At 53.5% G+C, this 13,999-nt stretch overlaps 1 protein-coding gene across 1 annotated transcript in view; it reads left to right on the top strand.

Annotated features, from left to right (window-relative positions):
* Positions 1 to 13,999, top strand: part of SPSB4 (splA/ryanodine receptor domain and SOCS box containing 4) — a 66,260-nt gene that overhangs the window by 15,219 nt on the left and 37,042 nt on the right. The gene's annotated exons all lie outside the window — the stretch shown is intronic.

Here is a 13,999-nt window from a genome sequence, read left to right as displayed (position 1 = left end):
TTTCCCCAATGTTAGTGATTATGGCTGGGGCTGCGTTGAAGATCAAATGAGATAATACTGTATGTGAGTAATTAGAAGAGGGACTGGCACCTAGTAAGGGCTTTGAGTGTGGATGCTGACTTTGAATCCTTCCGCCCGTATAAAGGTTATGCAAAATGAGGTCCCCTGTGTGCCCAGCCTCTTGCTCACGGCAGAAGGGGAGTGGCCAGTAGAAGGCACAGTCCCTGTATGTAAGTGCCATGCTCCGAAGTTACTGAAAAATAATAAGTAATGATCACAACTATCATTTATTGACCACCCACTGTGTGCGGGGCTAAACACCCCACTTCCGGCTCTTCTTAGTGACTTGTCTCTTACAGGGGGCAGCTGCCTCTCCTCTCTGGCTGATCATCCCTCGATGGGAATGAGAGCTGCACGTTGGGGAATCTTCTGGTTTTTTTCAAGGGGACCCAGAAATCTAGATTTTGTGTGAGCTATCCCAATTTTAAAGTTGGTCGCTGCTGAAATCAGCACGTGGGCCAACAAAACACCCTTGCAGGCTGCAGACAAGCCCGTAGGCTGCTGGGTTTGACCCCTAACAGTTCTAAGGTCTCCCTGCACTGAACATACACAGTCCTCCTGCGAGGCAGCAATGACAGAAGTGGTTACTGGTTTTAGGATGGAGTCACTCCTGGAGGCAGGGTGGCCTCTGGACAGAGGGGCACATGGATGTCTATTCATAACAATGGCAGGATCTTGTGGGCTCACACACTCCTTGTCCAAACAGAGGTGCTGCCACACCCCTAAAAGCTCACACCCCTGATAAAGCTCCCAGAGGTGGGTGCTGAAAGCCAGCATTTCAGTTTATTCGTTTTAAATGAGAGCCATAATTGTCCCCATTTTAGAAATGAGAAAACTGAAGCGTGGGGCTACGGAGAGCTAGTATCAGGTCTCCCCAGGTGTGTCAGCCTTTGAAGCTCACTTTTTTTTCATGCTTCCCCCATAGGTTGAGGGACTGAGGGTAATACTCAAGAAAAGTCAAGAACAAGGTTTTACTCAAGTAAGATTTATACTTACGTGCAGGGTGGTTGGCTTTTCAAGGGTGGCAGTCCAACAGACATGGCTGGTACGCTCAGCTCTCTGGTATAATTGGTGACATTCTTGCTCATATTTTATTTTCTACCTTCTGGACTAAGATCGCCATTGAATGGCACAGTGTTGTTCTGGTTGCTCTGATTAACTGGTTAAATCTAGGAGCAGATGAGTCTGTTCTAGGAAGGCTAGTTGAGTCATCCCAGTGCCTGTGGAGAATGTCTGGACATGGTGACCAGGCAAACCTCAGTGCTGAGAAACCCAACACCAACAACACTCGTTTAAAATCAGAATCGGAACATTTACTTGCCAGAATTGATCCCTGTACTAGACAGGTGGGCTTGGTGTATGGCTCTTGAGTCTGATCTGCCTTATTTCCAACTGCATCCTTAACGCTCAGTGCCTTTGTGTCTTTGGCAAGTCAGTCACACTAATGCCTTGTGACTCATTTTACTCATCTGTAAATTGGGACAGTATCAGATCCTTTTCATAGCTACTGTGAGATCTGGTGTGGGAGCACCAATAATATGGTAGCTGGGATTAAAGGCTGACATTGATACCCTGTGGGAGCTACCTGAGCCAACAGTTGGGCCCCGAGGTGGGCTTCCGCCTGGGCATTGATTCACACTTGGGTATCATCTGGTGCTTGGTTTTCAGGTTCAAAGCTAAGGTGCTAGCAAGGTTGCAGCCAGTGGCTCTCCCACACATGATAGGATTGGAGCAATCTAGCCATGGCATCCTCCTGGGTGTGCTGCTGGGGGTGGGGAAAGAACAGTTGTGTTTGGGGCATTTTGAACTCCTGGATCCTTCAGGTGGCTAAAGGGACTTGAGACTGAAATTTGGAGTGTTCCGTCCTCCGCACTGGCAGTGATTTTTTTTTCAGGGTGGCTGGAGCTGGAATGCTCATCCAGGACTCCCGGGGAGTCCAGGATGTCATGGGATGTGAGCCTGTGGCATCTCCCATTTGGTGACAGGATTGCCTTGTCTGCTGTGCCACTGGCCTGCTCCCCCAATAGGAGTCATGTTCTCTGTCTCAGACAGGGTAGGCCTGCAGAAATGGGGAGCTCAGCTTCTCTGGGCTTCTAAAGGCCCATGGTCAGTGGGACAAGACTTGAGTATAGGATGGGCCATAGCACAGCTGCAGTGGAGTCTGCAGGAACTACTAGGGAAGGGACTCTGTGATGCCTATAGCTGGTGACCTGGGCTGACGTCCACCAGTGGGTCCCTGGACACTGGGAAGGGTTTGGCCCTAGGGAGTCTCTGGGCAGGGAAGGTGACCCAAGGTGGGATTCTGTGCATGAGAATTCCGAGCCCACAGTGGTCGTGGGATGATGGTGGGTCCTCAAACTCAGACCCTCCTGGGATTTGGCCGCAGTTAGAGACAGGCTCCAGAGCAGAAAGGTGGGGCTGCTCTCTGGGGTTGTTTCCCCACAAGATCATGGGGCAGAACTCTGCCCAGGGCCCTCACAGACCCCAGCACCCACCAGGAGGCCATGGACAATGATTACCTCCTCTCTCTGAACCCATTGTTCTCCTTTGTATAGCGGGTACGACAAAGCTCGCCCAGCACAGAGCAGGCGCACAGCGATTGGTGCTCACTGCTTTGATTAACTAAGTGAGCTGGGCCGGGTCCTGGGGTTCACTTATGGATTAAAACAGAAATGGCCTTAATAGAGGCTTCTCCTCTAATGTGATTAAAGTAAGCTATACCATTTTCTCAAATTTGGAATATTTATGACTGTAAAAGCAAGACTTAGAAAGTGCTAACTGCATTTGACTCTGAAGCATGTGTTTGTTGAGGGAAGAGCTCCGGAAGTGCTCTTTCCGTTGCAAATGCAGTTCTTCAGCTATGCCCCGGAGAGAGCCGCTCAGCATCTGGGGTTTGCTCTAAAGAGCTGCAGGCCTCCTGGGGCCTCTGCTACCTGAGTGAGCTGAGACACGATGCGCAGCCAGGCAAATGGGCAAGTTGTCTCCAGGTGATGGGGCCCGGGGCCCAAATAATAACAACAGCAATAACTGATACTTATACAATAACAGCAAAAACTAATATAGTGCTTAGTCTGTGCTGGACTGTATTCTAAGCACTTTACAAATTCTAACTCCATTCTTGTAACGACTCTATGGGCTAATCCCTGTGTTATCATCTTTATTTTATGGTGAAGAATTGAGGCACAGAGAGCTTGAGTAAGCTGCTCAAGGTCACACAGCTAGTAACTGGGGGAAGCAGGATGCACATTGGCAGACTGGTCCAATGGGTCCCTTGTGGAGCTGTCTGCAGACAAGGCAGAAAGAGAACGGACAGAAGAAGGTGCTTCCCCCATCCCGGTGCAGCAAAGGGCGGGACCCTTCCTCTAGCTGTGAGTTTCGGGGAGGTCCTGAGATGCTGCCCCTGTGTTTCCCACTCCCTCCCAGCATTCAAAGCTCTTGGCTCAGCACAGAGCTCCTCTGGGTGTTCCAAACAGCTAGTAGCATGAAGGCGGCCCAGCAGTGGCCATGAATCAGGCATGCTTTGATTGCTAACGGGATAATGTCGCTGAAAATGTCCCAACTGCTGTGAGGTTTGGCCCCTGGGATGGGCCAGGCCTTTGGAATCAGCTCTGGGCTGGTTTCAGGAATTGCTCCCGGGCTCATGCTCCTGGCTCCTCCTCCATGCTGGCTGCCAGGAGGGCTGACAGACCGGCTTTGTCTCCTGTCTTGGAGTTCTTGGGTGGTGAGTGGTATGTGAGTGACACAGGAAGTGGAGAGGAGCCACAGGCAGAGACAAGCAGGCGTGGAGTCCTGAACAGCTTTGATTTGGGGGTCATAATAATTATACCTTTTAAAAGATGCCACCCATGCTCTGTACCTTGGGCCAAGTGTTGCACTCATTTTATTCTGTGTGTGTGTGTGTATGTGTGCGTGTGTGCCACACAATAAACCTAGAGGCAAGGTGACTGTTATCATCCCCATTTTATAAAAGGAAACTGATTCTTGGAAGGTGAAGAATTTGACCAAAGCCACACAGCTAGCAAGTGGCAGAGCTGTACTTAAACCCAGGTCATAACCGCTCCTGTGCCCGGCCCCGTGGCCTGGGCCAGCCCTCTTCCATTCTGCCCACTGCGCAGGGCCTGATCCCACAGAGCAGGTGCTGGTGTCCTGGGCTGACTTTCTGAGGGTGGAGAGTGGGAACCGTAGGATCTCGGTCCTAACTGGCAGAGAGACTTGTCTGCCTGCATCGAGCCGGGGAAATTGTATTTCCAGACGTAGTTCCTAGATGGTTTAATTGATCTGCCAACAACTATTTATTGGCGCAATGGCTCAGCAGAGGAGGCTGGCGGCCAGCCAAGGTTCCCGGTATTGACGAAGGCCAGAGAGAGCTTTCTACCAGGATGACCACAAGGACACCATGCCCTCGCCAGAGCTTCCCTCCCAGTCTGCGCTGAACTCCTGACCTTCCTGCTCAACTCCCCTGTGTCTCCTGGGCGGCGCGATCCTCGCAGCCTTGCTGACATCTGGACTCAGCTCCCCTTCCCTCTTAAGCAGGCCCAGGCCTGGCCTCCCCCTCACTCCTGCCCTATGGTTCTGCCTTGGATCCAGCTCGCCCCCCAGCCCTCAGCCAGGGTTTTGTCCCCTGCGCCCTCAATTCAGCACTGAGTTCTCCTCCTGTTCGCCCCTTTCCCTCACTCTCCATGTGAGTCTGCCTTCTTTCCCCGGATGGAGATGAAGTTGCTTGGGGCACGGAGGGTGACTCAGGAGGCATATGTGGGGAAGTGGACAGAGAGAGATTTAAAAATAGGATGCATTTACTTCTCAAAGGTAAACTGCGTGCATGGCAGCAAATTTAAACACTACCAAAGGGTAGCCAGTGAAATACCCCCACAACCCCCTTAGCTCCCCTGCTCCTCTCCCTGCTGGCAACCACTGTTAGCAGTTTCTCGTGTGTCCTTCCAGAATTTTATGACACAGACATTGTACACACATGTGATCATACTGCAAACATGGCTCTGCCTCTCATTTCCCCTCTTCATATATCTTGGTGATTGTTTAATATGATTAACATAGAGCTGCTTCGTTCTTTGTTAACAGCTGCATGGGTGTCCATGTTATGGCTGTATCATAATTTAATTATTCCAACCCTTATTTTTGGAGACTAGACAGTTTCCAGGCTTTGAGAATAAACTCTTGATCTTGATTTGAATTCCATGTCTACCCCCTTCTGCCAAATCAACACCCTGGAGCCTTAGTTTTACCATCTGTGCAATGGGAATAATGACATGTACCTTGCAGAGTTGCTGTGGGTCTTAAAATGGATGCAGAAACGAAGCTTCTCCCGCATGACCAATCGGAGCATGCCCAGTGCCGAGCTCATCGTGGGCACCCGATGAATGCTTGTGAATGATTCAATTTCTAGTTTAAAATACAGTGGAATAGCATTGATTTGTTATTAAAGAGGTTTTAAACACATGGTTGGACTAAGCTCCTTCGAGCTGTATAACCCAGTCAGTCCTCACGTAAGGTGTATGTCCACAGAGTGGGACCCCTGTGCCCCTGACTTGCCCAGAGGAGGCCCACACGCAGTGTGTTTTGCTGCTGTTATTGCTGTGGCTGCTACGGCTGAAAGTGGTATTCTTTGAAGTGGAGACTGTATCCTTCTTGGCCACCCCCCACAGCACCCCTTGGAACAGAGTACATGGTAGGTGCTCAATAAATGCACATTCATGTACTGGCCTCCCGTCACCTGCACAGCCTTTTTTCCTGCCTGGCAGCAGGGCCGAGCCACAGTTGGCTGGAGTAGAGAGGGCCTGGCTACCAGCTGCTGCCGCCTTGGAAACCTGCCTCCCAAGTGACCCATTCCCACCTTGAATTGTGTGCCATGCCGGGCACACCTGTCCCCATATCCAGGCCAAGCGGACGCCACACGATGGGCCCTGCAATTCAATTCAGGATCTTGACATTCCAGTACAAAATGACTAGGCTGGCGCCTGATATATAGTAGGTGTTGAAAAAGGTGGGTTTAAAGAATGCCCATTATGACTGAAATAGCTCCGTAGATTGGTAAAATTACTTAGTGTTATTAAATGCAGAAACAATTATTGTTATTAAATTTGGGCCCTCGTCGTGAAATCTGAGGGATTTCACACCAGGGAGTATGCTGGTTTGGGAGGTTTTTGACTCTTTAATGGATATGATGGCAATGCCATCGGAGGTTCAAAGGCCACTGTGACTGTGTTACCAATGAGCCAACAGTGTTTCACCTTCACTCTGAGCCGTTTTAAAGGCATCCAGCTTAATGTCGGGTTCAAGTGTTTTGTAGCTCCCAGGGGTGATTTGCCTGGTGAGTGTGTCCGCCAGGGTGTTCCAAACAGGCAGTGTCCCCCCAGCTGTGCCCATGTGTATCTGGGGGAGGTGAGTGCTGAGCTGGTGGGCCTGAGGGCAGACTCTGCCTCCGAACAGATGTGTCTAGGCCTGGCTGCGGGCTGTCGGCTACCGGATCTTTGGAAGAAAGAGAAGGGGAAAGAGGCTGCCTCTCTCCCAGTTTCAGGGGCTGGCAGGAGTGGGAGGGCCACAGGCATCGGGGCTGGAACAGATGAGGTTCCTGCAGCCAATGCAAGACCCTCACTTTACAGGTAGGAGCTGAATGGACCACGGAGCTGGGAGAATTTGTCCAAAGTTACCTGCTGATTAAAAAAAAAAAATCCCAGGCCTCCAATCCCCCTTGAAAACACACCTGGTCAGAGATGAGTGAGAATTCCATGCAGTTTATAGGCCTGTCTTGAAGAACCCTGGCACAAATGCTGGAGGACATTGGCGTGCAGAAGGATGGGGAGGGGGGCAGGGGCCTGAAGGGTTTCCTAGGGGGGTGGCCTTGGGGCCTGGGCAGGATTTAGATAGGTGCTCCCCCAGCCCCACACACCCACACAAAGACCCTCTTTGGCTTCTCAATGCCTCCCACATGCTCGAGACCATAGAACAATGAGGTTCAGCATCTCAGAGACCATAAGTTAGTGATCTCTTCTCTTACTACCTGGGTGACCTGGGCCTAAGTTTCCTACCTTCTCCTACCTGCAAAGTGAGTATGATGGTGGGACTCACCCCTAGGCTTGTCACCAGTGCTTTTCAAACCTTGACGAGCCTTGGAGTCAGCGTGGGGCGCGGGGGGGGAGGGGGGGGGTCAGTACAGCGGGGGAGGGTGTCTTGTTTCTTGTGAAGTGCAGACTCTGACTTAGGAAAGCAGGGTCCCAGACTCTGCATTTCATCAGTTCCTAGGTGATGCCCATGATGCTGCCCGATGAAGGTGGGCCGAGAACAAGGCCACCACACTCTGGGGTGCCTCATATTCCCATGTTCCGCCCGCCAAACCCCCCTCTGATCCTGCAGCCACATTAACCTGCTTATTCCTCCGCGCCTTGGTCTGTGCTGAGCTCTTTATTGGAAATGGCTTCTTCCCTGTTCCAGCGAGGCCCAGTGTTGCCTAGTCTGGCTCTGCCACTCACCCTCCTGGCTGGCTGCTGTGAGGGCGATTCCCGTGCCTTCTGCATCCACTCCCTTTCCTACCCAGCCCACTGCCCTCTTGTTCTCACCCTCCCTACGGCCACGTGACTCCGTCTCTGTGTCCTGGAACCCAGGTTCTCACAGTTGCCAGCAAGGTCAACACAAGTCAATCCACACCATTATCCATGAATTTCCCACGGGGGCCACTTTGTTTGGGAAGGGATTATCGCAAATAGAAATGGCTCTTTGTTAAATATCATTGATTGAGCGCTTACAAAAGGCTAGACACCGCTCAGGGCTGCGGGCATCGTCTGATTTAAACCTCCACCAGCCAGTGCAAATGCTAGCAAGCTCCCCCTGCACATGAGCTCACTTAACCCCCGCAGAGGAGGAGAAGGAACTGTCCTCCCACTTCACAGGCAAGGAGACTGAGGCCGAGGGAGATGAAGGGGCTGCTCACATGTGGCACATGCTTGGGAGGCAGCCATCTGCAGACTCGCACCCAGGCCTCAAAACCCAGTGCCCACGTCTCTAACCTCCACGCCATGCTCGTCACAGCGAGTGTTTGCCGAAGCTAGCATTGGCAGGCCCGTTTAAACACCCTTCAGTACAGTACAGTACAGCCAGGCTGCGTGCGTCCTCACCCTGCCGACTGGAACGGGTGCTGACGCTGAGTGGGTGCTGCTTGGGAAAGCCGTGGCTGGAGCCTGCAGCTCCGCAGGAGGCTGTTTAAACGACCGGGAGAGCCCACGGCCTGCTGGGCAGGCGGCGGCATTTGTTTGCCGAGGCTGGGAAGCCAGCGGATCCTCCCAGTCTTGTCCCCTGGTTGAGGCGAGGGGGCGGTTAGCGTGAGTTACGGCCTAGCCCAGACACTAATAAGGCTGCTTGTCTGCGGCCTTCCATAATTCAAGTTAAGGCTGTGCTGTTTAATAGCCCTTCTTCATCAGATCTTCCAGGACTCGGTGCCTCCTTAATGATTTATTTGCTTGGGATGAAATTAAGCCGAGACAGCGTGAGCTTGGAAAATACTGCCGTGCTGGCTTCCCACTTCTTTATCTTTGCTGGCGGCCGCTTCTATAAATAGAGCTGCCAGCCCTACTTTGTGACCCGACCGCTGGGAGCTCCGATGGGCACAGGCTTCCCTGTCACTGGCCCCTGAGACCACACTTGATGGGACACCTGCCGCCCCTCATCTCTCCCACCTCCGAGGCCAGTGACCCCACTGCGGTGCAGCGAGGGGCCAGCGCTGCCAGCAAAGACATTGTCTTTGCTGGGCTTAGAACCGTTTCAGAGGAAGCCTTTGAGTTGAGCCATTTGGAGCCTCAGCCACGTTGCAGATGTTGCCCTGCTTGTTGATGTTTCTTCCTCAAAACGCATTTCACGAGGACGTCCCCGGTGAGAGCTGGTGTGCTGCTGGTGCCTAGTTAGGAGGTGACCGCTCTCTGCCTGATGTCTGGGCCTCCCCAGGAGAGGCACATGGGGTCCCCCGGGTGGCCACCTCTGGGGCGAGGGGCCGGAATCACAGCTGAGGGTCGCTCACAGCGCTCACCCAGAGGCCAGGCGCCAGGAATGGGGTTGGGATGTTTAGTTGGGGCCCCTTTGGAGGTCCACACCCCAGAAGACTAAAGCTGCCTCAGGAAAGGGGGTGAGTGTAAGGTTGCGTGAGGACTGGGGTAGGCCCAGGCACCCCATTGCTGCCTCAGCTGCACGTCTGTTCCATGGACGTTCCCCCCCGAACTGTTTCTGACCTCTCCTGTATTTCTTTCTCTTCCCTCATAATTCGGGCGCCTTTGGCATTAGCTCACGGTGGCCCTGACCCCAGCGCTGCGCCCTGATGGCTTCCTCCTCACTGTTGGCTGCACGTTATTGTCCCAGGTTGTGTTTAAAGTCCTGAGAGTCGCTGATGGGCCCAGTGCTTCCCAGGTGCAGGCAGAGGTGCCCGCCAGTCCTCTGATTGGCTGCCTTGGGGCTGGGTCCTATGTGCTGGTTACTTAGCACACCTGCCTGTATATCAGCATCCCCCAGGGAGAGTGTGAAAAGCACAGATGTTGGCTATCTCTCACCTATTGAGTCAGTGGGCCTTGGAGTGTGTGTGTGTGTGTGTGTGTGTGTGTTACAAGCTTCCCAGGTGATCATGTCATCAATCCAGCACTGGCCAGAAGTCGGCTGTTTGGCATACCTGGCTGGGAGGAGGCTGCTGGGTGGGTGGGTGCAAGGTCATGTGGGGAGGGGGGAGGGGGGAGGGGGGGTGAGCAGTGATGTCCCGATTCCCAGGGACTGCTTGTGGGGAGTGCTCCCCAGGCAGCAGGGCTCAGGATCCCAGTCTTGACTGGGTCAGGCCTGGGGACCTGAGGACTGTGCTTGCAGCTCTAGCACCAAGGAGACAGACGCTTGGTCCATGTGGCCTGTGTCAGTGCTGGGCACTGAGTTTGGAAAGGCCGCTTTATGCCCCTCCCCCCCGTTTCCTCCTGGAGCATCCCGGGGGGGTGGCGGGGGGAGAGGCCTCAGGATGGACGGAAGCAATGCCCAAAGTCAGTCCCTCAAACAGGGTTCTGGGAGCCGTGTGTTCCTCTCTGTGCCACTTCTGTGCCCTCCACCAAGATGGCGTAGGTACAGTAGGAGTCCCCCTGAGTTGCTGCATTTTTCCCCGCGGGAGGGGGTGGGGAGGAGGGGGGCTGGACTGTCCCATTTGCCCTTGTGTCCTGGCATGTGGTGGGCTCTCAATCAGCGTCTATTGACTGAATGGCCAGGTAACTCAGTCCACACAGCAGAGGACAAAGCCCCCACCTCTGGGTGGAGAGCAGGGCCCGGGGGAAAGAGCACCCCCTTGCCACAGCCTCGGCACAGAACAGAAAGCGTGTGCATGCTTCTCGCTGAAACTTCGGGGAAGGGAATCCTGAGAAGGTTCCAATTAGCTGGGAACGGTACCTGGAAATTAGGCGCGCCCTGCCACAGCCACTAATTTGATCTGCGTGTCAAGAAGCCATTGCCTTTTCCACAGCCACACATGGTCCTGCGGAGGCAGCCTGCCCTGGTGTGGGAGGGGACGGTGACGTCAGCATTGATCCTGTCACTCGGCGTCTGTGAAGGGCCTGCCTGTGCCGCCTGTGCCGGGAGCCACAGCCACAGTGGGAGGGGCTTTCCCCCGTCCACCGGTCACTCGGTGGCTAGTTTCTGAACACCTCCTCTGTGCCAGGCACTGGCGATGCTGCGATGACTATTCAGGGGGAGACAGACAGGAACAGAAAAAAAAACACCCAAAAACAAACAAACAGACAAAAAACCCCAGAAAAACCGATGCCATGTGAATTTATAGTCCAGTGTGATTTCAGAGAACAAAACTGGAGGAAATGATGCAGAGTGTGGCTGACCAGCTGCCGTGGCCCCCTTTCTGGGGACGGGGAATGTGAGTGAGCCCTACGTGAGAGCCGGGGGAGGATCCGGGAGGAGAGCGAGTCGGTGGGGTATGGCCTTTGACTGAGGTGGATATCGTCATTTCCACTTTGCGCATGAGCTGGTGGAGGCCCAGAAGGTTTGGGGGCCGTGCCCGGGTCGCCCCGCGAGTGGGAGAGCTGATTTGAAGCCCATATTTTGTTTTGACACCTTGTCATTGTCCCAGAAGCAGAACTCTAGGTGTGTGTCTGTTGAAGCACAGAGTTCCATGGGTCTACCCAGCGCCACCGGGCAGTCCAGCCAGAGAAGGGGCCCTACAGAGCGGGAGGGGGGCCCATGTGGTCTTGAGGAGTCCCCACCCCATGCTGTTCTTTTGTAGTTTTTGTTTGTTTGTTTTTCAGAATATGTCTTTATTGATTTCAGAGAGGAAGGGAGAGGGAGAGAGACAGAAACATCAATGATGAGAGAGAACCACTAATCCTCCCCCCAGTACACGCCCCACACCGAGGACCAAGCCCACAACCCTGGCACATGCCAGACCAGGAATTGAACCATGACCTCCCAGTTCATAGGTCGATGCTCAACCACCCAGCCACCCACTGTCCACTGTGCTGTGGCTTCTCCACGTCTGGCTATACCCTGGGAGGGGACACCAGGCTGGTTCTGCTCAGGCGGGCTCTGCCCTCCCTTCTGTCCCCTGGTGTGGCGGAGCCCTAAGGCCCGGACAGGCCTCTGCTGGTCTGGGCGCATGTCACCTCCAGGCTGGGCAAGCCACCCAGCAGGGACATGGCGGTTTGAGGGCTTTTGTTTCCCTTTTGACTGGCATGGGGAGCCTTCCTTGGCTTTTCAAGGCGTTTTGCCAAAATGGGTTGTTCAGATGGGTGCAGGCTGAAAAAGCATTCTCTACCTGAACTAATTGGATTTTACCCTGAGTCTGATTTGGGTGGAAAAGAGGGAGGAGAAGAGACGAGTCCTAGGAAGAGACAGAGCACTGGACTGGGAGCCAGGACGCCTGGCCGCCAGCTATATGGCCTGGGGTAAGCCACCTCCCCGCTCTGTGCCTCTGCTGCTCCATCAGAAGAAGAAGGACAAGATGGCCTCAGAGTTGCCATTGTTCATTGGTATCAATTATTGGGAAACTGTCTGCATACCTGATTTGGGGGGATGACACTTTACACTGCTGCGCTGCCCAATATAGTAGCCATGTGGCTATTTACAGTTAAGTTTAAATTAATTAAAATTAAGCTAAGCCCTGCTGGCGTGACTCAGTGGTTGAACATCGACCTATGAACCAGGAGGTCATGGTTCGATTATCGGTCAGGCCACATGCCCAGGTTGCGGGCTCGATCCCCAGGGTGGGGTATGCAGGAGGCGGCCGATCAATGACTCTCTTATCATTGATGTATCTATCTCTCTCCCCCTCTCCCTTCCTCTCTGAAGTCAATAAAAATATTTTTTAAAAAAATTAAGCTAGCCGAACTGGTTTGGCTCAGTGGATAGAGCGTCGGCCTGCGGACTCAAGGGTCCCGGGTTTGATTCCGGTCAAGGGCATGTACCTTGGTTGCGGGCACATCCCCACTGGGGGGCATGCAGGAGGCAGCTGATTGATGATTCTCTCTCATCGATGTTTCTAACTCTCTATCCCTCTCCCTTCTTTTCTGTAAAAAATCAATAAAATATATTTTTAAAAAATTAAGCTAAAAATTCAGTTCTTCAGTTGCATTAGCCACACTCAAGTGCTCCACAGCCACAGGCCCCCAGCATGAGGGGGTGGGTGTGGGAAGACGATGCAGGGCAGATGCCCAGGCAACCTTACAGAAGGTCAGAGTTCCTGGGTGGGGAGAGCCACGAGGGGGGCAATGACAAGAGGTATGCCAGGAATTCAGAGGAGGGGGGCCTGGGGGACAGCAGGGGTCAGGAGCGCTGCTGGAGGGAGAGGCAGCCTTGGTGGGGGAGACAATAGCCCAGAACACCCTGGCTCTGGTCGGGGAGCAGCAACACCCTTCCTAGGTCCTTGGGTGAGGCCCTGAGCCCACTGGGCCTCTGACTCCTCCGGTGAAAGGGGAGGAATAAGCAAGAGGGTTGTTATGGAGACGGCCTAAATCAGACCCTTGCAAGCCCTTTGCACGTGATACGGCCGGATCATGTGAGAGGCTGCTTCTCACAGGCTGTGGACGATGCATTTTGACTCGTCATCCTAGGCCAGTGATGGCGAACCTATGACACACATGTCAGAGGCGACACGTGAACTCATTTTTTTGATTGATTTTTCTTTGTTAAATGGCATTTAAATATATAAAGTAAATATCAAAAATATAAATCTTTGTTTTACTATGGTTGCAAATATCAAAAAATTTCTATATGTGACACGGCACCAGAGTTAAGTTAGGGTTTTTCAAAATGCTGACACGCCGAGCTCAAAAGGTTCGCCATCACTGTCATAGGCTGTCTGCAGCGTGATTTGAAGGTACTGGGGTTCCCTTCCTTCTCTCCACGTGGGCAGTAGGCTCTTTGGGGAAGGCGACAAGCATGTTCTTCCCGTGACCTCACAGCCCTGGACACGCAGGTGGCTTTCTGTCCATGCTGTGGAACCGCAGTGGGGCAGAGAGGCGCTGGCGGCCGCCTGTGGGGCCACGCTGGCTCTTGGCTTTCCTCCTGACCCCGCCGCCTTTCACCAGCGGTCCTCATGCCCCTCCCTCCCTGTACCTGACACATGTGTGCGTCCGGCTGGGTCTGGTTGTCATTTTCTGAACCCTTGGCCCATCTCAGGCTCCGCCTCCCGCCCCGCTGGTGCACGTAAACAACTCAAGGGCAGAGGTCAAAGGCCAGGGCTGGGCTTCGCCAGCATCTCCTGCGGGTGTGCGCTTGGCAGGAAGTAGCCTGGTGTCCAGTTTCATGATGCGGCCGTCCCCGGCTGAAATGGGCTTTCATCTGCATTCCTAGGTGACATTTCTGGCTGACTTGTTGGTGATGGATTGCGGGCTGCACACCAGCCCTGGTTGGGTTCACTGCTCCGCTCCGGATCTGGTGTTTCGTGAAGTCCCCACCACAGATGTGCAGAACA

Source organism: Myotis myotis, unplaced genomic scaffold, assembly GCF_014108235.1.
Source record: "Myotis myotis isolate mMyoMyo1 unplaced genomic scaffold, mMyoMyo1.p scaffold_m19_p_13, whole genome shotgun sequence".
In the NCBI taxonomy this organism is placed as follows: domain Eukaryota; kingdom Metazoa; phylum Chordata; class Mammalia; order Chiroptera; family Vespertilionidae; genus Myotis; species Myotis myotis.
Note: the sequence above shows the minus strand (reverse complement) of the source record. Positions and strands in the feature narration are given on the sequence as shown.